This window comes from Hyperolius riggenbachi, chromosome 12 (genome assembly GCF_040937935.1).
Source record: "Hyperolius riggenbachi isolate aHypRig1 chromosome 12, aHypRig1.pri, whole genome shotgun sequence".
NCBI lineage: Eukaryota > Metazoa > Chordata > Amphibia > Anura > Hyperoliidae > Hyperolius > Hyperolius riggenbachi.
This window is the reverse complement of record NC_090657.1, coordinates 80,562,087-80,587,439: the sequence shown is the minus strand read 5'-3', so window position 1 is coordinate 80,587,439 and position 25,353 is coordinate 80,562,087. Positions and strand designations below refer to the sequence as shown.

At 47.4% G+C, this 25,353-nt stretch overlaps 10 non-coding genes across 10 annotated transcripts; all 10 read right to left on the bottom strand.

Annotated features, from left to right (window-relative positions):
• Positions 1-404: 404 nt before the first annotated feature.
• TRNAL-AAG (transfer RNA leucine (anticodon AAG)) lies at positions 405-486 on the bottom strand. The gene has a single exon. It is a non-coding gene; the product is annotated as a tRNA-Leu (tRNA).
• Positions 487-8,718: 8,232 nt separating this feature from the next.
• On the bottom strand, positions 8,719-8,800 carry TRNAL-UAG (transfer RNA leucine (anticodon UAG)). Its single transcript has one exon. It is a non-coding gene; the product is annotated as a tRNA-Leu (tRNA).
• Positions 8,801-9,223: 423 nt separating this feature from the next.
• On the bottom strand, positions 9,224-9,305 carry TRNAL-AAG (transfer RNA leucine (anticodon AAG)). Its single transcript has one exon. It is a non-coding gene; the product is annotated as a tRNA-Leu (tRNA).
• Positions 9,306-10,340: 1,035 nt separating this feature from the next.
• Positions 10,341-10,422, bottom strand: TRNAL-UAG (transfer RNA leucine (anticodon UAG)). The gene has a single exon. It is a non-coding gene; the product is annotated as a tRNA-Leu (tRNA).
• A 423-nt stretch (positions 10,423-10,845) lies between these two features.
• Positions 10,846-10,927, bottom strand: TRNAL-AAG (transfer RNA leucine (anticodon AAG)). Its single transcript has one exon. It is a non-coding gene; the product is annotated as a tRNA-Leu (tRNA).
• Positions 10,928-11,962: 1,035 nt separating this feature from the next.
• Positions 11,963-12,044, bottom strand: TRNAL-UAG (transfer RNA leucine (anticodon UAG)). The gene has a single exon. It is a non-coding gene; the product is annotated as a tRNA-Leu (tRNA).
• A 423-nt stretch (positions 12,045-12,467) lies between these two features.
• TRNAL-AAG (transfer RNA leucine (anticodon AAG)) lies at positions 12,468-12,549 on the bottom strand. Its single transcript has one exon. It is a non-coding gene; the product is annotated as a tRNA-Leu (tRNA).
• A 1,047-nt stretch (positions 12,550-13,596) lies between these two features.
• Positions 13,597-13,678, bottom strand: TRNAL-UAG (transfer RNA leucine (anticodon UAG)). The gene has a single exon. It is a non-coding gene; the product is annotated as a tRNA-Leu (tRNA).
• Positions 13,679-14,101: 423 nt separating this feature from the next.
• On the bottom strand, positions 14,102-14,183 carry TRNAL-AAG (transfer RNA leucine (anticodon AAG)). The gene has a single exon. It is a non-coding gene; the product is annotated as a tRNA-Leu (tRNA).
• Positions 14,184-15,231: 1,048 nt separating this feature from the next.
• On the bottom strand, positions 15,232-15,313 carry TRNAL-UAG (transfer RNA leucine (anticodon UAG)). The gene has a single exon. It is a non-coding gene; the product is annotated as a tRNA-Leu (tRNA).
• Between the last annotated feature and the right edge of the window lie 10,040 nt (positions 15,314-25,353).

Genomic DNA, 25,353 nt, shown 5'->3' with positions numbered 1-25,353 from the left:
GTGTGCTTTTAAAATGAGGTGTGTATGAGTGGAATGTTGAGTGGTTCATTATTGTGCCATCAACAAGTAATCAACTGGGGACATGCTGCATGTATGCACCTATTCTCATTACCGCGGAAAGAGAAAACACTTGACAGTACTGGCTTTGGTTCTATGCCTCTGATGACAGCACTTAGGAAAGTGCAGGTAAAGCACTCTATGCCACAGCAGAATCAATGGCTTAGTCTTCTCAAATGTTACATTTGAGAAGACTAATCCATTAATTTCTGACCAAGATAAGCTCCTCAAGTGGCCCTGATGTATAAGCTTGGACAAGTATTTGAGCAAGTGTTAAAGCCAGAGGAGCTGAGGCCTTATCTTTCCTACATAGTACATCCTTGTCAAGCAAGCGAGAAGTTAAAGGCTGGCAGTGGTGGGATTTGAACCCACGCCTCTGAGGAGACTGGAGCCTTAATCCAGCACCTTAGACCGCTCAGCCACACTACCCTGCGGATGTCTACTCTTGCGTGCTTTAAGACACGTTTTTCAAGAGTCAAAGGTTAAGCGGTTAATTACTGTGCCATCAACAGGTTATCATCTGGGGATATGCTGCATGTTGGCAGCCATTCTCAGTTCCATAAGGAAGAACGCATAACAGTACTGACTTTTGTTCCATTGCTCTGATACCACTGAGTTAGTGTTGGGCGAACAGTGTTCGCCACTGTTCGGGTTCTGCAGAACATCACCCTGTTCGGGTGATGTTCGAGTTCGGCCGAACACCTGACGGTGCTCGGCCAAACCGTTCGGCCATATGGCCGAACTAAGAGCGCATGGCCGAACGTTCCCCGAATGTTCGGCTAGCGCTGTGATTGGCCGAACGGGTCACGTGGTTCGGACCCGAACGCGCTCTGATTGGCCGAACGGTCACGTGGTTCGGGTAAATAAATACCCGAACCACGTCATATCTCCGCCATTTGTCTGTGGGTTTAGCTTTGGGTAGGCAGGCAGGGTAGTTCGCGCTCCAGCCACGCTAGCCAGGGTCCCCCCTGTCATTGTGTCACTGCTGGGAACAGTAGTACACCGCTTGCTCAGCCACACTATATAGCATTCTGTTTACTGCCACTCTGTGTACCTCGCTCAGCCACACTATATAGCATTCTGTTTACTGCCACTCTGTGTCTGCTGGGAATAGTAGTACACCGCTTGCTCAGCCACACTATATAGCATTCTGTTTACTGCCACTCTGTGTACCTCGCTCAGCCACACTATATAGCATTCTGTTTACTGCCACTCTGTGTCTGCTGGGAATAGTGGTACACCGCTCGCTCAGCCACACTATATAGCATTCTGTTCACTGTTCTGTGTCTGCTTGGAATAGTGGTACACCGCTCGCTCAGCCACACTATATAGCATTCTGTTTACTGTTCTGTGTCTGCTGGGAATAGTGGTACACCGCTCGCTCAGCCACACTATATAGCATTCTGTTTACTGTTCTGTGTCTGCTGGGAATAGTGGTACACCGCTCGCTCAGCCACACTATATAGCATTCTGTGCACTGTTCTGTGTCTGCTGGGAATAGTGGTACACCGCTCGCTCAGCCACACTATATAGCATTCTGTTCACTGTTCTGTGTCTGCTGGGAATAGTGGTACACCGCTCGCTCAGCCACACTATATAGCATTCTGTTTACTGTTCTGTGTCTGCTGGGAATAGTGGTACACCGCTCGCTCATCCACACTATATAGCATTCTGTTCACTGTTCTGTGTCTGCTGGGAATAGTGGTACACCGCCCGCTCAGCCACACTATATAGCATTCTGTTCACTGTTCTGTGTCTGCTGGGAATAGTGGTACACCGCTCGCTCAGCCACACTATATAGCATTCTGTTCACTGTTCTGTGTCTGCTGGGAACAGTAGTACACCGCTCGCTCAGCCAGAGTATATAGCATTGTGTTTACTGCCACTCTGTGTACACCGCTCAGCCAGACTATATACCATTGTTTACTGACACTCTGTGTACACCGCTCAGCCAGACTATATACCATTGTTTACTGACACTCTGTGTACACCGCTCAGCCAGACTATATACCATTGTTTACTGCCACTCTGATTCTGCTGGGAACAGTAGTACACCGCTCGCTCAGCCAGACTATATAGCATTGTGTTTACTGCCACTCTGTGTACACCGCTCAGCCAGACTATATACCATTGTTTACTGACACTCTGTGTACACCGCTCAGCCAGACTATATACCATTGTTTACTGAAACTCTGTGTACACCGCTCAGCCAGACTATATACCATTGTTTACTGCCACTCTGATTCTGCTGGGAACAGTAGTACACCGCTCGCTCAGCCAGACTATATACCATTGTTTACTGACACTATATAGCAGACTATATAGCATTGTGTGTACACCGCTCAGCCAGACTATATACCATTGTTTACTGACACTCTGTGTACACCGCTCAGCCAGACTATATACCATTGTTTACTGCCACTCTGATTCTGCTGGGAACAGTAGTACACCGCTCGCTCAGCCAGACTATATACCATTGTTTACTGACACTCTGTGTACACCGCTCAGCCAGACTATATACCATTGTTTACTGCCACTCTGATTCTGCTGGGAACAGTAGTACACCGCTCGCTCAGCCAGACTATATACCATTGTTTACTGACACTATATAGCAGACTATATAGCATTGTGTGTACACCGCTCAGCCAGACTATATACCATTGTTTACTGACACTCTGTGTACACCGCTCAGCCAGACTATATACCATTGTTTACTGCCACTCTGATTCTGCTGGGAACAGTAGTACACCGCTCGCTCAGCCAGACTATATACCATTGTTTACTGACACTCTGTGTACACCGCTCAGCCAGACTATATACCATTGTTTACTGCCACTCTGATTCTGCTGGGAACAGTAGTACACCGCTCGCTCAGCCAGACTATATACCATTGTTTACTGACACTCTGTGTACACCGCTCAGCCAGACTATATACCATTGTTTACTGCCACTCTGATTCTGCTGGGAACAGTAGTACACCGCTCGCTCAGCCAGACTATATACCATTGTTTACTGACACTATATAGCAGACTATATAGCATTGTGTGTACACCGCTCAGCCAGACTATATACCATTGTTTACTGCCACTCTGATTCTGCTGGGAACAGTAGTACACCGCTCGCTCAGCCAGACTATATAGCATTGTGTTTACTGCCACTCTGTGTACACCGCTCAGCCAGACTATATACCATTGTTTACTGACACTCTGTGTACACCGCTCAGCCAGACTATATACCATTGTTTACTGAAACTCTGTGTACACCGCTCAGCCAGACTATATACCATTGTTTACTGCCACTCTGATTCTGCTGGGAACAGTAGTACACCGCTCGCTCAGCCAGACTATATACCATTGTTTACTGACACTATATAGCAGACTATATAGCATTGTGTGTACACCGCTCAGCCAGACTATATACCATTGTTTACTGACACTCTGTGTACACCGCTCAGCCAGACTATATACCATTGTTTACTGCCACTCTGATTCTGCTGGGAACAGTAGTACACCGCTCGCTCAGCCAGACTATATACCATTGTTTACTGACACTCTGTGTACACCGCTCAGCCAGACTATATACCATTGTTTACTGCCACTCTGATTCTGCTGGGAACAGTAGTACACCGCTCGCTCAGCCAGACTATATACCATTGTTTACTGACACTCTGTGTACACCGCTCAGCCAGACTATATACCATTGTTTACTGCCACTCTGATTCTGCTGGGAACAGTAGTACACCGCTCGCTCAGCCAGACTATATACCATTGTTTACTGACACTCTGTGTACACCGCTCAGCCAGACTATATACCATTGTTTACTGCCACTCTGATTCTGCTGGGAACAGTAGTACACCGCTCGCTCAGCCAGACTATATACCATTGTTTACTGACACTCTGTGTACACCGCTCAGCCAGACTATATACCATTGTTTACTGCCACTCTGATTCTGCTGGGAACAGTAGTACACCGCTCGCTCAGCCAGACTATATAGCATTGTGTTTACTGCCACTCTGTGTACACCGCTCAGCCACACTATATAGCATTGCGTACTCTGCCAGTCAGTGTGTATATTGCTGGGATCAGTAATACTCCACTCACCGTCAACCACTATATGAGCTCAACATGAGTTCCCCAGAGACCTCCGCTGTGAGCAGCACTCCCAACAACAGCAACAGCCAACGCCCCACGCAAGCTATAACATCCACCCCAGCAGCCAGTGGTCAGCAGCAGCCCTCCCCGGAGGAGAACGTTGTGTCCATCAGTCCGTCGCCAGAGCGATTAATGAGGGCTGCCATTGAGGAGATGATGGGGCCTGATGTGGAGGAGGAGGTCTGGCTCAGGCCAGCATCCCAAGTTAATGTTGAGGACGATGAGGGGTCTGTGTCTGGGGATGTTGGGGTGGCAGAGGTGGTGGGTGGGTCAGACTCAGGAGAAGAGTTGTATGATGAGGATGATGATCGGGACCATCTGTATGTGCCTCAGAGTCCGACCCCGGAAAACATGTTGTATCGTGTGTTTAGGTACTAAAATCTGCGTTCCCTCCCAGTAGTGTTGGGCGAACAGTGTTTGCCACTGTTCGGGTTCTGCAGAACATCACCCTGTTCGGGGTGACTATATAGCAGACTATATAGCATTGTGTTTAATGCCACTCTGTGTACACGGCTCAGCCACACTATATAGCATTGTGTTTACTTCCACTCTGTGTCTGCTGGGAACAGTAGTACACCGCTCACCCGCCACTGTATAGCATTGTGCTCTGTGTCACTGCTGACAATAGTGGTACACCGCTCACCCACCACTGTATAGCATTTCTGTACTGCCACTGTACTGCTGCCAGTCAGCGTGTACTTTAAGGATAAGTGAAATGAGGAAGAAATCCGGTGAAAGAGGGAGGGGCAAGGGAAGAGGTGTTTCCCCTGACGGTTCACGTACAGGCCACAGGGGAGCACCCAAGAAAACCCACTCAATACTGCCCATGTTGTCCAGGACAACAACCCTCACAGATCCAAAAGAACAGGACCAGATAATTACTTGGATGACCTCTCAAGCGTCCAGCAGTGGGTTAAGCAGCACCAGCACATCACGCACGAGGTCCGAGTCCTCAGCCAGTTAAAGTCTGGGCTTTCTTTGAAGACTGCACTGAGGATGTTACCATGGCGATTTGCAAGGTGTGCAAGACCCGCCTGAGCAGGGGGAAAAGTATTAACAACCTCTCCACCACCAGCATGAGCCGCCACATTCTATCCAAACATCCCACTCTGTGGGCAAACGCGGCAGGACAGGGTACCACCAGCAACACTGCCTCCCTTGGGTTCACCAGACTCACCACCAGACCCGCCTCAGCAGCAGCAGTAGCCCAGCCATTGCGTGGTTCACAACATTCACAAACATCAGACGATGCTGACACTGTCACTTTCCGGACTAGTGCTCTTGAGGTCTCCCAGTGTTCATCAAACACAACAACCAACAGCCCTTCGGTGTGCAGCGCTACGGTTGAGTTGTCTGTCTCTGAGATGTTTGAGCACAAGAGGAAATTGCCAGCAAATGACCCCCGGGCCGTGGCAGTAACAGCCAGCCAGCATAGCCAAGCTTCTGGCCTGCGAAATGCTGCCATATCGAGTGGTGGAGACAAACAGCTTCAAGGGCATGATGTCAGTGGCCATCCCACGTTACGTTGTTCCCAGCCGCTACCACTTTGCGCGCTCTGCAGTGCCTGAGTTGCATGAGCACGTGGTCAGCTAAATAACCCGAAGCTTGAAGAATGCCGTTGCCTGCAAGGTTCACCTCACCACTGACACCTGGACGAGTGCGTTCGGCCAGGGTCGATACATCTCCCTTACCGCGCACTGGGTGAACCTTGTGGAGCCTGGCAGCGATTCCTCACCTGCTACGGCGCGGGTGTTGCCCACGCCGCAAACAGCTGGATAACAACAGCAGCACCTACCTCTCTGACTCCTTCTCCTCCAACGCATCTCAAAGCTGTACCTCATCCGGAAATGCTAACCCAGCACCAGCAGCAGTAGGATCGTGGAAGCAGTGCAGCACAGCTGTTGGCATGCGTCAGCAAGCGTTGCTGAAGCTGATCTGCCTTGGGGATAAGCAGCACACAGGGGAGGAAATTTGGAGGGGAATAAAGGAACAGACGGATTTGTGGCTGGCACCGCTGGACCTGAAACCGGGCATGAAGCTAGACACCTGGCACGAACTGGCAATGTACGCAATAGAGGTGCTGGCTTGCCCGGCAGCCAGCGTTATGTCGGAACGCTGTTTCAGTGCTGCCGGAGGCATCATCACAGATCGGCGTATCCGCCTCTCCACAGAAAATGCAGACCGTCTGACTCAAATTAAAATGAATCAATCCTGGATTGGAAACGACTACGCAACACTCCTGGACCCCAACCAAGTAACATGACCGATGAACATCTGGGATGGTTTAGCGTTTCCGGTCCCTGTTTATTGAACCTCTCATCTGTATTACATTTATGACTGCATGGCGGCAAAAAGCATTGCTGCTATATCCGCACGCTTTTTGTCCTCATGCAAGGCCTGGGTTGTTGTGTCTCACAAAGCGTGGCCTTCTCCTCCTGCGCCTCCTCCTGTTCCATCACGTGTGCTGCTGCTGCTGCTGCTGCTGCTGGGTTACCGTTGCCGCGTGGTCCCTGTTTATGGAACCTCTTATCTTTATTACATTTATGACTACATGGCGGTACAAAGCATGCTATCCGCACGCTTTTTGTCCTCATGCAAGGCCTGGGTTGTTGTGTCTCACAAAGCGTGGCCTTCTCCTCCTGCGCCTCCTCCTGTTCCATCACGTGTGCTGCTGCTGCTGCTGCTGCTGGGTTAGCGTTGCCGGTCCCTGTTTATGGAACCTCTTATCTTTATTACATTTATGACTACATGGCGGTACAAAGCATGCTATCCGCACGCTTTTTGTCCTCATGCAAGGCCTGGGTTGTTGTGTCTCACAAAGCGTGGCCTTCTCCTCCTGCGCCTCCTCCTGTTCCATCACGTGTGCTGCTGCTGCTGCTGCTGCTGGGTTAGCGTTGCCGCGTGGTCCCTGTTTATTGAACCTCTTATCTTTATTACATTTATGACTACATGGCGGTACAAAGCATGCTCTCCGCACGCTTTTTGTCCTCATGCAAGGCCTGGGTTGTTGTGTCTCACAAAGCGTGGCCTTCTCCTCCTGCGCCTCCTCCTGTTCCATCACGTGTGCTGCTGCTGGGTTAGCGTTGCCGCGTGGTCCCTGTTTATTGAACCACTTATCTTTATTACATTTATGACTGCATGGTGGTACAAAGCATGCTATCCGCACGCTTCTTGTCCTCATGCAAGGCCTGGGTTGTTGTGTCTCAAAGCGTGGCCTTCTCCTCCTGCGCCACCCTCCTCCTGTTCCATCACGTGTGCTGCTGCTGGGTTAGCATTACCGGTCCCTTTTCCTGGAACCTCTTATATGTATTACATTTATGACTGCATGCCGACAAAAAGCATGTTACCTGTGCAAAGAAAACAGACATTTCCCGCATTTAAAAGACAGTTTTCCCTTTGAAACTTTAAAATCGATTTTCTCAAAAACTATAAGCTCTTTTTGCTAAATTTTTTTTTCCTCTTGTACCCACTCCCAAGGTGCACATACCCTGTAAATTTGGGGTATGTAGCATGTAAGGAGGCTTTACAAAGCACAAAAGTTCGGGTCCCCATTGACTTCCATTATGTTCGGAGTTCGGGTCGAACACCCGAACATCGCGGACATGTTCGGCCTGTTCGGCCCGAACCCGAACATCTAGATGTTCGCCCAACACTACACTGAGTGCAGCACCTACTGTCCGATCGCTTTTCCGATCGATTTTCCGATCGAAAATCAGATCGGATATGCATTAAATTATCTATCGAACCAACTATCTGCCAAAAAATCTCATGGTGTATTCCCATCATGAGACCCTGGAGGAAGCCTTCAAATAATTTTTGCATCTCAACTGGGGCAAGTGGGGAAAATGCCAGGGAACCCCTGAAAAGTCCTGAAGGAAGCTTGGGCGTCCAGGGAACCCTGGTTGAGAAAACCTGCTTTGGCCTGGCGTACAATAAAAGACATCCTCTCGAACCCCTAACTGCCCACGTAGTTAATGTATCAGCTTTTATGCAAAAGTAATGTCACCTGTCTAAAAAAATCGCAATTGTCCACTTACGTACAATGTACAATGTAGCCCGTAGCACTGGAATAGATGCTATTGCACGTATACCTAAAATGCCATTCACCTACAATTGAGAGGAAACATTTGCCTACTATTGGGTAATAGGGGCAGATCTCACCTCAGTCATCTAAATGAGATCTTTGCCCTGTTTATTTTGTAGAAAGTCCTATCTGTTGTCACTGTTGCTGTCAAAAGGTCATCCACAGCCAGGAGTTATGAGCTGTGGCACATTGTCAGAATCCAGTGGAAAAGTGCATGTAAAGGTCTTAAGCCATTGTAAGCACTTTTTTTTTCTAAACTGTATTCCTTTGTAGCGGTGAAAGAAAGTGTGGTGCTGGGTACGCCTCATTCATGTTGTTGTGCAAGCTGATGGAGGAAAAGAGAAGTATTTGAGCTTTCTTGTTGTTGATGAAGTGACGTAGGAGATCCACAAGAGGCCTGCGAGGCAAGATAGAAGTTGTAGACTGGCAGTGGTGGGATTTGAACCCACGCCTCCAAAGAGACTGCAGCCTAAATCCAGCGCCTTAGACCGCTCGGCCACACTACCTTGCCCATACCGATCTTTTGTGTGCTTTTAAAATGAGGTGTGTATGAGTGGAATGTTGAGTGGTTCATTATTGTGCCATCAACAAGTAATCAACTGGGGACATGCTGCATGTATGCACCTATTCTCATTACCACGAAAAGAGAAAACACTTGACAGTACTGGCTTTGGTTCTATGCCTATGATGACAGCACCTAGGAAAGTGCAGGTAAAGCACTCTATGCCACAGCAGAATCAATGGATTAGTCTTCTCAAATGTTACATTTGAGAAGACTAATCTATTAATTTCTGACCAAGATAAGCTCCTCAAGTGGCCCTGATGTATAAGCTTGGACAAGTATTTGAGCAAGTGTTAAAGCCAGAGGAGGTGAGGCCTTATCTTTCCTACATAGTACATCCTTGTCAAGCAAGCGAGAAGTTAAAGGCTGGCAGTGGTGGGATTTGAACCCACGCCTCTGAGGAGACTGGAGCCTTAATCCAGCACCTTAGACCGCTCAGCCACACTACCCTGCAGATGTCTACTCTTGCGTGCTTTAAGACACGTTTTTCAAGAGTCAAAGGTTAAGCGGTTAATTACTGTGCCATCAACAGGTTATCATCTGGGGATATGCTGCATGTTGGCAGCCATTCTCAGTTCCATAAGGAAGAACGCATAACAATACTGAATTTTGTTCCATTGCTCTGATACCACTGAGTGCAGCACCTACTGTCCGATCGCTTTTCCGATCGAAAATCAGATCGGATATGCATTAAATTATCTATCGAACCAACTATCTGCCAAAAAATCTCATGGTGTATTCCCATCATGAGACCCTGGAGGAAGCCTTCAAATAATTTTTGCATCTCAAGGAAACCGACCTTACTGGGGCAAGTGGGGAAAATGCCAGGGAACCCCTGAAAAGTCCTGAAGGAAGCTTGGGCGTCCAGGGAACCCTGGTTGAGAAAACCTGCTTAGGCCTGGCGTACAATAAAAGACATCCTCTCGAACCCCTAACTGCCCACGTAGTTAATGTATCAGCTTTTATGCAAAAGTAATGTCACCTGTCTAAAAAAATCGCAATTGTCCACTTACGTACAATGTACAATGTAGCCCGTAGCACTGGAATAGATGCTATTGCACGTATACCTAAAATGCCATTCACCTACAATTGAGAGGAAACATTTGCCTACTATTGGGTAATAGGGGCAGATCTCACCTCAGTCATCTAAATGAGATCTTTGCCCTGTTTACTTTGTAGAAAGTCCTATCTGTTGCCACTGTTGCTGTCAAAAGGTCATCCACAGCCAGGAGTTATGAGCTGTGGCACATTGTCAGAATCCAGTGGAAAAGTGCATGTAAAGGTCTTAAGCCATTGTAAGCACTTTTTTTTTCTAAACTGTATTCCTTTGTAGCGGTGAAAGAAAGTGTGGTGCTGGGTACGCCTCATTCATGTTGTTGTGCAAGCTGATGGAGGAAAAGAGAAGTATTTGAGCTTTCTTGTTGTTGATGAAGTGACGTAGGAGATCCACAAGAGGCCTGCGAGGCAAGATAGAAGTTGTAGACTGGCAGTGGTGGGATTTGAACCCACACCTCCAAAGAGCCTGCAGCCTAAATCCAGCGCCTTAGACCGCTCGGCCACACTACCTTGCCGATACCGATCTTTTGTGTGCTTTTAAAATGAGGTGTGTATGAGTGGAATGTTGAGTGGTTCATTATTGTGCCATCAACAAGTAATCAACTGGGGACATGCTGCATGTATGCACCTATTCTCATTACCACGAAAAGAGAAAACACTTGACAGTACTGGCTTTGGTTCTATGCCTCTGATGACAGCACCTAGGAAAGTGCAGGTAAAGCACTCTATGCCACAGCAGAATCAATGGATTAGTCTTCTCAAATGTTACATTTGAGAAGACTAATCCATTAATTTCTGACCAAGATAAGCTCCTCAAGTGGCCCTGATGTATAAGCTTGGACAAGTATTTGAGCAAGTGTTAAAGCCAGAGGAGCTGAGGCCTTATCTTTCCTACATAGTACATCCTTGTCAAGCAAGCGAGAAGTTAAAGGCTGGCAGTGGTGGGATTTGAACCCACGCCTCTGAGGAGACTGGAGCCTTAATCCAGCACCTTAGACCGCTCAGCCACACTACCCTGCGGATGTCTACTCTTGCGTGCTTTAAGACACGTTTTTCAAGAGTCAAAGGTTAAGCGGTTAATTACTGTGCCATCAACAGGTTATCATCTGGGGATATGCTGCATGTTGGCAGCCATTCTCAGTTCCATAAGGAAGAACGCATAACAGTACTGACTTTTGTTCCATTGCTCTGATACCACTGAGTGCAGCACCTACTGTCCGATCGCTTTTCCGATCGAAAATCAGATCGGATATGCATTAAATTATCTATCGAACCAACTATCTGCCAAAAAATCTCATGGTGTATTCCCATCATGAGACCCTGGAGGAAGCCTTCAAATAATTTTTGCATCTCAAGGAAACCGACCTTACTGGGGCAAGTGGGGAAAATGCCAGGGAACCCCTGAAAAGTCCTGAAGGAAGCTTGGGCGTCCAGGGAACCCTGGTTGAGAAAACCTGCTTTGGCCTGGCGTACAATAAAAGACATCCTCTCGAACCCCTAACTGCCCACGTAGTTAATGTATCAGCTTTTATGCAAAAGTAATGTCACCTGTCTAAAAAAATCGCAATTGTCCACTTACGTACAATGTACAATGTAGCCCGTAGCACTGGAATAGATGCTATTGCACGTATACCTAAAATGCCATTCACCTACAATTGAGAGGAAACATTTGCCTACTATTGGGTAATAGGGGCAGATCTCACCTCAGTCATCTAAATGAGATCTTTGCCCTGTTTACTTTGTAGAAAGTCCTATCTGTTGCCACTGTTGCTGTCAAAAGGTCATCCACAGCCAGGAGTTATGAGCTGTGGCACATTGTCAGAATCCAGTGGAAAAGTGCATGTAAAGGTCTTAAGCCATTGTAAGCACTTTTTTTTTCTAAACTGTATTCCTTTGTAGCGGTGAAAGAAAGTGTGGTGCTGGGTACGCCTCATTCATGTTGTTGTGCAAGCTGATGGAGGTAAAGAGAAGTATTTGAGCTTTCTTGTTGTTGATGAAGGGACGTAGGAGATCCACAAGAGGCCTGCGAGGCAAGATAGAAGTTGTAGACTGGCAGTGGAGGGATTTGAACCCACGCCTCCAAAGAGACTGGAGCCTAAATCCAGCGCCTTAGACCGCTCGGCCACACTACCTTGCCGATGTTGATCTTTTGTGTGCTTTTAAAATGAGGTGTGTATGAGTGGAATGTTGAGTGGTTCATTATTGTGCCATCAACAAGTAATCAACTGGGGACATGCTGCATGTATGCACCTATTCTCATTACCGCGGAAAGAGAAAACACTTGACAGTACTGGCTTTGGTTCTATGCCTCTGATGACTGCACCTAGGAAAGTGCAGGTAAAGCACTCTATGCCACAGCAGAATCAATGGATTAGTCTTCTCAAATGTTACATTTGAGAAGACTAATCCATTAATTTCTGACCAAGATAAGCTCCTCAAGTGGCCCTGATGTATAAGCTTGGACAAGTATTTGAGCAAGTGTTAAAGCCAGAGGAGCTGAGGCCTTATCTTTCCTACATAGTACATCCTTGTCAAGCAAGCGAGAAGTTAAAGGATGGCAGTGGTGGGATTTGAACCCACGCCTCTGAGGAGACTGGAGCCTTAATTCAGCACCTTAGACCGCTCAGCCACACTACCGTGCAGATGTCTACTCTTGCGTGCTTTAAGACACGTTTTTCAAGAGTCAAAGGTTAAGCGGTTAATTACTGTGCCATCAACAGGTTATCATCTGGGGATATGCTGCATGTTGGCAGCCATTCTCAGTTCCATAAGGAAGAACGCATAACAGTACTGACTTTTGTTCCATTGCTCTGATACCACTGAGTGCAGCACCTACTGTCCGATCGCTTTTCCGATCGATTTTCCGATCGAAAATCAGATCGGATATGCATTAAATTATCTATCGAACCAACTATCTGCCAAAAAATCTCATGGTGTATTCCCATCATGAGACCCTGGAGGAAGCCTTCAAATAATTTTTGCATCTCAAGGAAAACGACCTTACTGGGGCAAGTGGGGAAAATGCCAGGGAACCCCTGAAAAGTCCTGAAGGAAGCTTGGGCGTCCAGGAAACCCTGGTTGAGAAAACCTGCTTTGGCCTGGCGTACAATAAAAGACATCCTCTCGAACCCCTAACTGCCCACGTAGTTAATGTATCAGCTTTTATGCAAAAGTAATGTCACCTGTCTAAAAAAATCGCAATTGTCCACTTACGTACAATGTACAATGTAGCCCGTAGCACTGGAATAGATGCTATTGCACGTATACCTAAAATGCCATTCACCTACAATTGAGAGGAAACATTTGCCTACTATTGGGTAATAGGGGCAGATCTCACCTCAGTCATCTAAATGAGATCTTTGCCCTGTTTACTTTGTAGAAAGTCCTATCTGTTGCCACTGTTGCTGTCAAAAGGTCATCCACAGCCAGGAGTTATGAGCTGTGGCACATTGTCAGAATCCAGTGGAAAAGTGCATGTAAAGGTCTTAAGCCATTGTAAGCACTTTTTTTTTCTAAACTGTATTCCTTTGTAGCGGTGAAAGAAAGTGTGGTGCTGGGTACGCCTCATTCATGTTGTTGTGCAAGCTGATGGAGGAAAAGAGAAGTATTTGAGCTTTCTTGTTGTTGATGAAGGGACGTAGGAGATCCACAAGAGGCCTGCGAGGCAAGATAGAAGTTGTAGACTGGCAGTGGTGGGATTTGAACCCACACCTCCAAAGAGACTGGAGCCTAAATCCAGCACCTTAGACCGCTCGGCCACACTACCTTGCCAATATCGATCTTTTGTGTGCTTTTAAAATGAGGTGTGTATGAGTGGAATGTTGAGTGGTTCATTATTGTGCCATCAACAAGTAATCAACTGGGGACATGCTGCATGTATGCACCTATTCTCATTACCGCGGAAAGAGAAAACACTTGACAGTACTGGCTTTGGTTCTATGCCTCTGATGACAGCACCTAGGAAAGTGCAGGTAAAGCACTCTATGCCACAGCAGAATCAATGGATTAGTCTTCTCAAATGTTACATTTGAGAAGACTAATCCATTAATTTCTGACCAAGATAAGCTCCTCAAGTGGCCCTGATGTATAAGCTTGGACAAGTATTTGAGCAAGTGTTAAAGCCAGAGGAGCTGAGGCCTTATCTTTCCTACATAGTACATCCTTGTCAAGCAAGCGAGAAGTTAAAGGCTGGCAGTGGTGGGATTTGAACCCACGCCTCTGAGGAGACTGGAGTCTTAATCCAGCACCTTAGGCCGCTCAGCCACACTACCCTGCGGATGTCTACTCTTGCGTGCTTTAAGACACGTTTTTCAAGAGTCAAAGGTTAAGCAGTTAATTACTGTGCCATCAACAGGTTATCATCTGGGGATATGCTGCATGTTGGCAGCCATTCTCAGTTCCATAAGGAAGAACGCATAACAGTACTGACTTTTGTTCCATTGCTCTGATACCACTGAGTGCAGCACCTACTGTCCGATCGCTTTTCCGATCGATTTTCCGATCGAAAATCAGATCGGATATGCATTAAATTATCTATCGAACCAACTATCTGCCAAAAAATCTCATGGTGTATTCCCATCATGAGACCCTGGAGGAAGCCTTCAAATAATTTTTGCATCTCAAGGAAACCGACCTTACTGGGGCAAGTGGGGAAAATGCCAGGGAACCCCTGAAAAGTCCTGAAGGAAGCTTGGGCGTCCAGGGAACCCTGGTTGAGAAAACCTGCTTTGGCCTGGCGTACAATAAAAGACATCCTCTCGAACCCCTAACTGCCCACGTAGTTAATGTATCAGCTTTTATGCAAAAGTAATGTCACCTGTCTAAAAAAATCGCAATTGTCCACTTACGTACAATGTACAATGTAGCCCGTAGCACTGGAATAGATGCTATTGCACGTATACCTAAAATGCCATTCACCTACAATTGAGAGGAAACATTTGCCTACTATTGGGTAATAGGGGCAGATCTCACCTCAGTCATCTAAATGAGATCTTTGCCCTGTTTACTTTGTAGAAAGTCCTATCTGTTGCCACTGTTGCTGTCAAAAGGTCATCCACAGCCAGGAGTTATGAGCTGTGGCACATTGTCAGAATCCAGTGGAAAAGTGCATGTAAATGTCTTAAGCCATTGTAAGCACTTTTTTTTTTCTAAACTGTATTCCTTTGTAGCGGTGAAAGAAAGTGTGGTGCTGGGTACGCCTCATTCATGTTGTTGTGCAAGCTGATGGAGGAAAAGAGAAGTATTTGAGCTTTCTTGTTGTTGATGAAGGGACGTAGGAGATCCACAAGAGGCCTGCGAGGCAAGATAGAAGTTGTAGACTGGCAGTGGTGGGATTTGAACCCACGCCTCCAAAGAGACTGGAGCCTAAATCCAGCACCTTAGACTGCTCAGCCACACTACCTTGCCGATATCGATCTTTTGTGTGCTTTTAAAATGAGGTGTGTATGAGTGGAATGTTGAGTGGTTCATTATTGTGCCATCAACAAGTAATCAACTGGGGACATGCTGCATGTATGCACCTATTCTCATTACCGCGGAAAGAGAAAACACTTGACAGTACTGGCTTTGGTTCTATGCCTCTGATGACAGCACCTAGGAAAGTGCAGGTAAAGCACTCTATGCCACAGCAGAATCAATGGATTAGTCTTCTCAAATGTTACACTTGAGAAGACTAATCCATTAATTTCTGACCAAGATAAGCTCCTCAAGATATTTTATTATAAAAGACAGGATCATATAGCATACATTATAGGCAATAAATAAATTAAAAAAATATGCATATCTGAAAGCAAAATTATACAAGAGATTTTTCCTCCAAAAGATCTTATATACAACATTAAACATCCTGTTTTATACTTGATTTCATCAAGCAATAACTCTATTTACAGTATTTACATCAGAAAAACATATAATGCAAGGGAAATACCCAAAACAAGATATAAACACATAACTCATAAATCATTCTCATATGAGATATTACTGTTGAAGGAGTATCAATCAGCCACTTTCATACAAAAACGGAAACAACACCTACATTACATCATTTATTCAACTAAAAATAAATAAAGAAAAGAAAAAACACATAACATACACCACCACCAAAAAAAAAAAAAAAAAAGGATGACATCACCTACAATACACCACTCATACCACACAGTCATACAATGGGTCTTTTACGCCCAAAGGAAAAACAGAAGACTATAGACAACGTTGAGTCAAGACAAGAAATAAAATTAATTAACGAGACAAAACATCACCGCTACCGACAATATATAGAAGAAGCACAAAGGGATATCTTCTTTGTGTCTGCGGCCAGACTTCAAAAAAGAATCACAAAACTCAAAAAATCTAGGGTGCAAGAGGGAGAATAGTAAAGCAACACCCTGGAGAAGAGTCCACCAGGTCAAGGAGGCTTGATATTCTGCCAAGCCAGAATCCAAGCTCCTCTCCCCAGCTTCTTCCTCTCCAAGAACCGGATCTTCCCAACCTCACCGAGAATACCGTTCACCACCACCTGGACCGGCGAAATTTTCTGCCTAATCGCTACGTCACACCGTGCCAACCAAACGTGTCTCCTAACCACTAGGCTAACTATGTATAAAGTGCACAAATCAAAGCCCTGGCGTTGGTTAAAAGCTCCATATGCCCACTCAGCATAACTCAGATGCTCCAGAAATGGGATACCTAGGACCCCACCCACCTGTTTATACACCTCTACATTGAAGGGGCATGTGATCAGAAAGTGTTCCATGTCTTCCTCAACGGAACACTCCTGTCGAGGACAGACACGAACTTCCGGTCTCCGACCCCACATGTTCCCTCCAACATACAGTTTGCCCTGGAAAGTTAGCCAGGCGATGTCCCAGAATTTGTTCGGAACGCGCGGTGAATTAAGTAACCGCAAACCCTCCTTCAAAATCGGGCCTGGGCAATCCTTTAAGGCCAATGGGTCATGGAAATGAGAGTCCACCACTCTAGCCAACAGGACTTTCCTGTCGACCGACCTGATGTCCTCCACTCTTAATCCCCACTGCCGCAGTTTCTTCATGCAAGGCAAAACATAGGCCGGAAGGTAGCCATGACGTGCATTCAGTTTCTTCACTGAGCCACCGCTCATCCAATCCCTGAGGAAAGGCTCACACCAGATCTGAAAGAAGCTTACCCAAGTAGGCGGGCTCCCTGCAAATAAACTACCAAGATTGAACTTAATGAACATCAGGGAGAAAAAGACGATCGGGTTGACCATCCCTAAGCCACCCTCCCGCCTGGTTTTGTAAGTGATGTTCCTACGTACAGGGTTCGTTCTGTTTCCCCATAACATCAGGAAAAACAGAGCGTTAATCCTGGTGTACAGGGATGCTGGCAAAATTGCAACGTAGCTAACGTATAACATTATCGGCACCAGATAGGTTTTAATCAAGTCAACCCTTTCCCTGAGGGTTAAACGCCAACCCTTCCAACGAGCCACTTTAGTGTCGACATCTTTCAGCTTGCTCTCCCAATTTCGCAGGCCGTAATCGCCTGGGCCAAATTTGATGCCTAAGATCTTGATTTCTGTAAGGCTTGGTGGTGTATTCTCCACAGTCAGCATGCAACGCATGAGCTGACGTGGAGGAGGTACACACACTAGCACAAGGAAACAGGCTATCCCTAGTATAGTGGAGGGGAGGACTGACTCCAATAGGAGATTGTGGCGCACAGAGCCGGTGCAGATCCGACAGCCACAAACAATGCTTTCGCTATAACTTCTCAGCGCAAAGTAGCGCTGAGCGCACAAACCAGAACTGAGGAGATCAGGACAGGTAGACAGAATGAACGCTTGCTTAACTAGCCACTACTTAGTGACAGCAAGCGTCCACAATAACACAGACTGGAATGAGGCAGCCAATGCGATGCGGCGATGGCGTGCCTCACAAAGACAGGACAGGATAGTCAGGAAATAGCAGGATTAAGATAGATGAACGTAACACAGATAAATATACAATAAGTATGTTTTCCTAGCGTATTACAATTACAGCTATCAATGAAACTATTTGTAACGTCTGACTAACATATGTATATATCGGCAATGAACCGATATATGACATAAGCAGGAACGCTGACTAGGACTGGAGTAATACAGGGGACAGGACTCAGAAGGATTCGCTATCTCTTCGCAGAGATGAACGCAATCCACAAACGGTAACAGGACAGGATTCAGAAGGATTCGTTATCTCTTCGCAGAGATGAACGCAATCCACAAACAGTAACAGAACAGGATTCAGAAGGATTCGTTATCTCTTCGCAGAGATGAACGCAATCCACAAACGGTAACAGGACAGGATTCAGAAGGATTCGTTATCTCCTCGCAGAGATGAACGCAATCCACGAACAGGACCAGGAGCAGGATACTAGCTCAGCACGGGTGCTCACGGTACGCGCAAACTACCAAAACGTGCTGGAAAGCTGACTAACTGCACACAGGATATAAACAGTTCGTGTACGTATACATCAGCGACACTGATGTATCAACGTAACACGAATACAAGGAAAATAATAAACGTGCTGGTATGCATATATATGGGCAATGAACCAATATATGATGCAAAACCAGCAAAGTATCTTTTAGAACAAGAAACACGATCGGGGGCTGAAGCGACAGCAAGACAAGCTTAAACTGAAGCTATGAAAACCCAAGGAAACCCTGCAGGAAGCAGATCTTTATACTGAGGTCATCCAATGGGAGCAGACATGCAGATTCCCACACAGGTGAATGATAATCAGTCACAAGCTGACAGCAGGGAAAGGCAGACAAAGCTATGCAGCTTGCATGGAAATAGATCAGAACTGCCTGAGCTGCAGCACTACTGCTTCCAGCAATACCTGCTGCAGCAGCGATCATTACAGTACCTCCGCCCTTAAAAGCGGATTCCAGACGCTTTTCAAAACTGAAATTCCCAACAAAACAGTCTGACTGATAATTCATGATGACCGGGACAGCCCGGCAAGACCGAATTCCAGAATCAGTCCCCACAAGACTGGACCCATCAGAACCAGAACCTATAGAACCATGCCCATCAGTACTACAAGCCCCAGTGTGACACCCATCAGAACCATGATTTCCAGAAGAAAGCCCTCCGAAACTCCCTGAGCGATACCCACCGCCTTCCAGGAACCGTAAAAAACGCCAAAGCCTTTGCAATGCCCACCGGGACTGTCTTTACCAACACAAAACCCACTGTTGAACCAGTCCAAGGCACCAGGACAAGTTTTCTCAGAGACCTCCCAGAACACCTTGAAGCTCCAAAGAGATCCCCATAGGTCAGAATGCCCCTTAGGCTCACATGGAGAACTATCAAGAACCCCTATGGAACCTAGGGCAATTCCCGAGTCAGGGCCACAAGGACAAACATCAAGATCAGGGCTTTCAGGGACCAGAACCATCTCTGGGCATGCAGGCAGACTGGCAACATCAGAACATGTTCCCACTAAGGAAGCATCAGAGCACGCTAACACCTTAGACACACTTGGGCATTCTGGCACACAAAGAACATCTGGGCACACTGGCACAAGAGAAACCTCTGGGCATGTCAAGGAACTGTGAGCCTCAGGGTCAGCCAAGGCAGGACCAAAACCAGGACTGGCCAAAAAAAAATCATCATGACTAGACTTCGCAACTACTGGACTTTTACACGAGAATGCAGGATCAGACTTAGATGTCGCTGATTCCAGCAAAGTCAGTAACAAATCAGATTCAGGGGCACTAACAAGACAGGACAAATCTTCTGATGTATGCACTGAACCAGATAGGGACTCCACAACTACCTCTGGACTGGACAGAGACTCATCTAATACACTGGATTGGAGCTCATGAGGCGCTGCAGAACAAGTCAGTATTGCAGCAGCCCCCACTGGACTAGGCAAAACTGAGGAATTCCCTGGACAGGAAGGGGACTCTGGAACCTCTGCCATAGCGGCCAGAGCACCAGAATCTTTCAGGATACAGGGCTGGGTTTCAGGAACACTCATCAGACCGGACTGAAATTCTGAGATTTCTATTATTTTGACCAGAGAATCAGAATTATCCATGTTACAGGGCAAGACTTCTGAAACATTCAGAGGACAGGGCTGGGGTTCCTCGGCTGTTACAACACTGGAGAGGGACTCAACAACATTGGTTAAATCAGACTGTGTACAGGGCAAGGTATCTAACACACTTGCTGACGAGGACAATATTTCAATGGCTTCTGCTTTGCTGAGCAGAAATTCATCAAGTTTTATTAGAGCAGACTGTAATTCCAAAACAGTTGCTAGACAAGTGAATATTACTGCAACACCAACTGAGGTAAGCAGTGCCTCAGACTCCTCTGCTAGAGGGTTTGAAGTATCCAAAGTACTGGGTGAAGCATAAGACTCTGCGACCACAGCTTCACTGGACAGGATCACTGAACAGTCCATATTGCAGGGCAAAACCATGGAAGCACCTGCTGGACAGCATAATGATTCTGTGACCTGAGTTTCATTGGAGAGATCTACTGCACAATTCATGGTACCGGGCAAATTTATTGGAAAATTTTCTGAACAAGGTAATAATTTTGCGATTTCAGGTTCACATAGCAGATGCTCTGAGCTATTCACGAAACTAGAGCGAGGTGTAGAAACAGGAAGATCAAGACACAATGTTTGCGCATCTGAATCACCATTCATTTGTAAAATTGGGAAATTCAGATGCTGGGGTTCTGAGGTTTCTAGGCAGGATTGCTGGGACTCGGAAACTGATGTAGTGCATCTATTGGCATCTGCTGGATCAGACAGGAGTTGAACTTTATTAACACAGGTAATTTCTGCAGAAGTGTTTGCAGAGGCAGGCCAGATTTTTCTGGTGTCTGTTTCACTGAACAAAGACTCATGAGTACTGGCTAGACTGGACTCGGAAGTCAGCAGGACCTCTGGATTCTCTGCTGAGAAATGTGTGCAGGGCAAGGTTAAGAAAGTATCAGTGGCTTCTGTTTTACTAGGAAGTAACACTGAGTTATCCATGGTACAGGGTGGAATTGCAGGAACTTCAATTTCACACAAAAAGAGCTCAGAATCACCTGCTGAATCAGCGAAAGGTGCTGAAGCAGGCGGGCCAAACTAGTGTTGGGCGAACATCTAGATGTTCGGGTTCGGGCCGAACAGGCCGAACATGGCCGCGATGTTCGGGTGTTCGACCCGAACTCCGAACATAATGGAAGTCAATGGGGACCCGAACTTTTGTGGTTTGTAAAGCCTCCTTACATGCTACATACCCCAAATTTACAGGGTATGTGCACCTTGGGAGTGGGTACAAGAGGAAAAAATTTTTTAGCAAAAAGAGCTTATAGTTTTTGAGAAAATCGATTTTAAAGTTTCAAAGGGAAAACTGTCTTTTAAATGCGGGAAATGTCTGTTTTCTTTGCACAGGTAACATGCTTTTTGTCGGCATGCAGTCATAAATGTAATACATATAAGAGGTTCCAGGAAAAGGGACCGGTAATGCTAACCCAGCAGCAGCACACGTGATGGAACAGGAGGAGGGTGGCGCAGGAGGAGAAGGCCACGCTTTGAGACACAACAACCCAGGCCTTGCATGAGGACAAGAAGCGTGCGGATAGCATGCTTTGTACCACCATGCAGTCATAAATGTAATAAAGATAAGTGGTTCAATAAACAGGGACCACGCGGCAACGCTAACCCAGCAGCAGCACACGTGATGGAACAGGAGGAGGCGCAGGAGGAGAAGGCCACGCTTTGTGAGACACAACAACCCAGGCCTTGCATGAGGACAAAAAGCGTGCGGATAGCATGCTTTGTACCGCCATGTAGTCATAAATGTAATAAAGATAAGAGGTTCAATAAACAGGGACCACGCGGCAACGCTAACCCAGCAGCAGCAGCAGCAGCAGCACACGTGATGGAACAGGAGGAGGCGCAGGAGGAGAAGGCCACGCTTTGTGAGACACAACAACCCAGGCCTTGCATGAGGACAAAAAGCGTGCGGATAGCATGCTTTGTACCGCCATGTAGTCATAAATGTAATAAAGATAAGAGGTTCCATAAACAGGGACCGGCAACGGTAACCCAGCAGCAGCAGCAGCAGCAGCAGCACACGTGATGGAACAGGAGGAGGCGCAGGAGGAGAAGGCCACGCTTTGTGAGACACAACAACCCAGGCCTTGCATGAGGACAAAAAGCGTGCGGATAGCATGCTTTGTACCGCCATGTAGTCATAAATGTAATAAAGATAAGAGGTTCCATAAACAGGGACCGGCAACGGTAACCCAGCAGCAGCAGCAGCAGCAGCAGCAGCAGCACACGTGATGGAACAGGAGGAGGCGCAGGAGGAGAAGGCCACGCTTTGTGAGACACAACAACCCAGGCCTTGCATGAGGACAAAAAGCGTGCGGATATAGCAGCAATGCTTTTTGCCGCCATGCAGTCATAAATGTAATACAGATGAGAGGTTCAATAAACAGGGACCGGAAACGCTAAACCATCCCAGATGTTCATCGGTCATGTTACTTGGTTGGGGTCCAGGAGTGTTGCGTAGTCGTTTCCAATCCAGGATTGATTCATTTTAATTTGAGTCAGACGGTCTGCATTTTCTGTGGAGAGGCGGATACGCCGATCTGTGATGATGCCTCCGGCAGCACTGAAACAGCGTTCCGACATAACGCTGGCTGCCGGGCAAGCCAGCACCTCTATTGCGTACATTGCCAGTTCGTGCCAGGTGTCTAGCTTCATGCCCGGTTTCAGGTCCAGCGGTGCCAGCCACAAATCCGTCTGTTCCTTTATTCCCCTCCAAATTTCCTCCCCTGTGTGCTGCTTATCCCCAAGGCAGATCAGCTTCAGCAACGCTTGCTGACGCATGCCAACAGCTGTGCTGCACTGCTTCCACGATCCTACTGCTGCTGGTGCTGGGTTAGCATTTCCGGATGAGGTACAGCTTTGAGATGCGTTGGAGGAGAAGGAGTCAGAGAGGTAGGTGCTGCTGTTGTTATCCAGCTGTTTGCGGCGTGGGCAACACCCGCGCCGTAGCAGGTGAGGAATCGCTGCCAGGCTCCACAAGGTTCACCCAGTGCGCGGTAAGGGAGATGTATCGACCCTGGCCGAACGCACTCGTCCAGGTGTCAGTGGTGAGGTGAACCTTGCAGGCAACGGCATTCTTCAAGCTTCGGGTTATTTAGCTGACCACGTGCTCATGCAACTCAGGCACTGCAGAGCGCGCAAAGTGGTAGCGGCTGGGAACAACGTAACGTGGGATGGCCACTGACATCATGCCCTTGAAGCTGTTTGTCTCCACCACTCGATATGGCAGCATTTCGCAGGCCAGAAGCTTGGCTATGCTGGCTGGCTGTTACTGCCACGGCCCGGGGGTCATTTGCTGGCAATTTCCTCTTGTGCTCAAACATCTCAGAGACAGACAACTCAACCGTAGCGCTGCACACCGAAGGGCTGTTGGTTGTTGTGTTTGATGAACACTGGGAGACCTCAAGAGCACTAGTCCGGAAAGTGACAGTGTCAGCATCGTCTGATGTTTGTGAATGTTGTGAACCACGCAATGGCTGGGCTACTGCTGCTGCTGAGGCGGGTCTGGTGGTGAGTCTGGTGAACCCAAGGGAGGCAGTGTTGCTGGTGGTACCCTGTCCTGCCGCGTTTGCCCACAGAGTGGGATGTTTGGATAGAATGTGGCGGCTCATGCTGGTGGTGGAGAGGTTGTTAATACTTTTCCCCCTGCTCAGGCGGGTCTTGCACACCTTGCAAATCGCCATGGTAACATCCTCAGTGCAGTCTTCAAAGAAAGCCCAGACTTTAACTGGCTGAGGACTCGGACCTCGTGCGTGATGTGCTGGTGCTGCTTAACCCACTGCTGGACGCTTGAGAGGTCATCCAAGTAATTATCTGGTCCTGTTCTTTTGGATCTGTGAGGGTTGTTGTCCTGGACAACATGGGCAGTATTGAGTGGGTTTTCTTGGGTGCTCCCCTGTGGCCTGTACGTGAACCGTCAGGGGAAACACCTCTTCCCTTGCCCCTCCCTCTTTCACCGGATTTCTTCCTCATTTCACTTATCCTTAAAGTACACGCTGACTGGCAGCAGTACAGTGGCAGTACAGAAATGCTATACAGTGGTGGGTGAGCGGTGTACCACTATTGTCAGCAGTGACACAGAGCACAATGCTATACAGTGGCGGGTGAGCGGTGTACTACTGTTCCCAGCAGACACAGAGTGGAAGTAAACACAATGCTATATAGTGTGGCTGAGCCGTGTACACAGAGTGGCATTAAACACAATGCTATATAGTCTGCTATATAGTCACCCCGAACAGGGTGATGTTCTGCAGAACCCGAACAGTGGCAAACACTGTTCGCCCAACACTACTGGGAGGGAACGCAGATTTTAGTACCTAAACACACGATACAACATGTTTTCCGGGGTCGGACTCTGAGGCACATACAGATGGTCCCGATCATCATCCTCATCATACAACTCTTCTCCTGAGTCTGACCCACCCACCACCTCTGCCACCCCAACATCCCCAGACACAGACCCCTCATCGTCCTCAACATTAACTTGGGATGCTGGCCTGAGCCAGACCTCCTCCTCCACATCAGGCCCCATCATCTCCTCAATGGCAGCCCTCATTAATCGCTCTGGCGACGGACTGATGGACACAACGTTCTCCTCCGGGGAGGGCTGCTGCTGACCACTGGCTGCTGGGGTGGATGTTATAGCTTGCGTGGGGCGTTGGCTGTTGCTGTTGTTGGGAGTGCTGCTCACAGCGGAGGTCTCTGGGGAACTCATGTTGAGCTCATATAGTGGTTGACGGTGAGTGGAGTATTACTGATCCCAGCAATATACACACTGACTGGCAGAGTACGCAATGCTATATAGTGTGGCTGAGCGGTGTACACAGAGTGGCAGTAAACACAATGCTATATAGTCTGGCTGAGCGAGCGGTGTACTACTGTTCCCAGCAGAATCAGAGTGGCAGTAAACAATGGTATATAGTCTGGCTGAGCGGTGTACACAGAGTGTCAGTAAACAATGGTATATAGTCTGGCTGAGCGAGCGGTGTACTACTGTTCCCAGCAGAATCAGAGTGGCAGTAAACAATGGTATATAGTCTGGCTGAGCGGTGTACACAGAGTGTCAGTAAACAATGGTATATAGTCTGGCTGAGCGGTGTACACACAATGCTATATAGTCTGCTATATAGTGTCAGTAAACAATGGTATATAGTCTGGCTGAGCGAGCGGTGTACTACTGTTCCCAGCAGAATCAGAGTGGCAGTAAACAATGGTATATAGTCTGGCTGAGCGGTGTACACAGAGTGTCAGTAAACAATGGTATATAGTCTGGCTGAGCGAGCGGTGTACTACTGTTCCCAGCAGAATCAGAGTGGCAGTAAACAATGGTATATAGTCTGGCTGAGCGGTGTA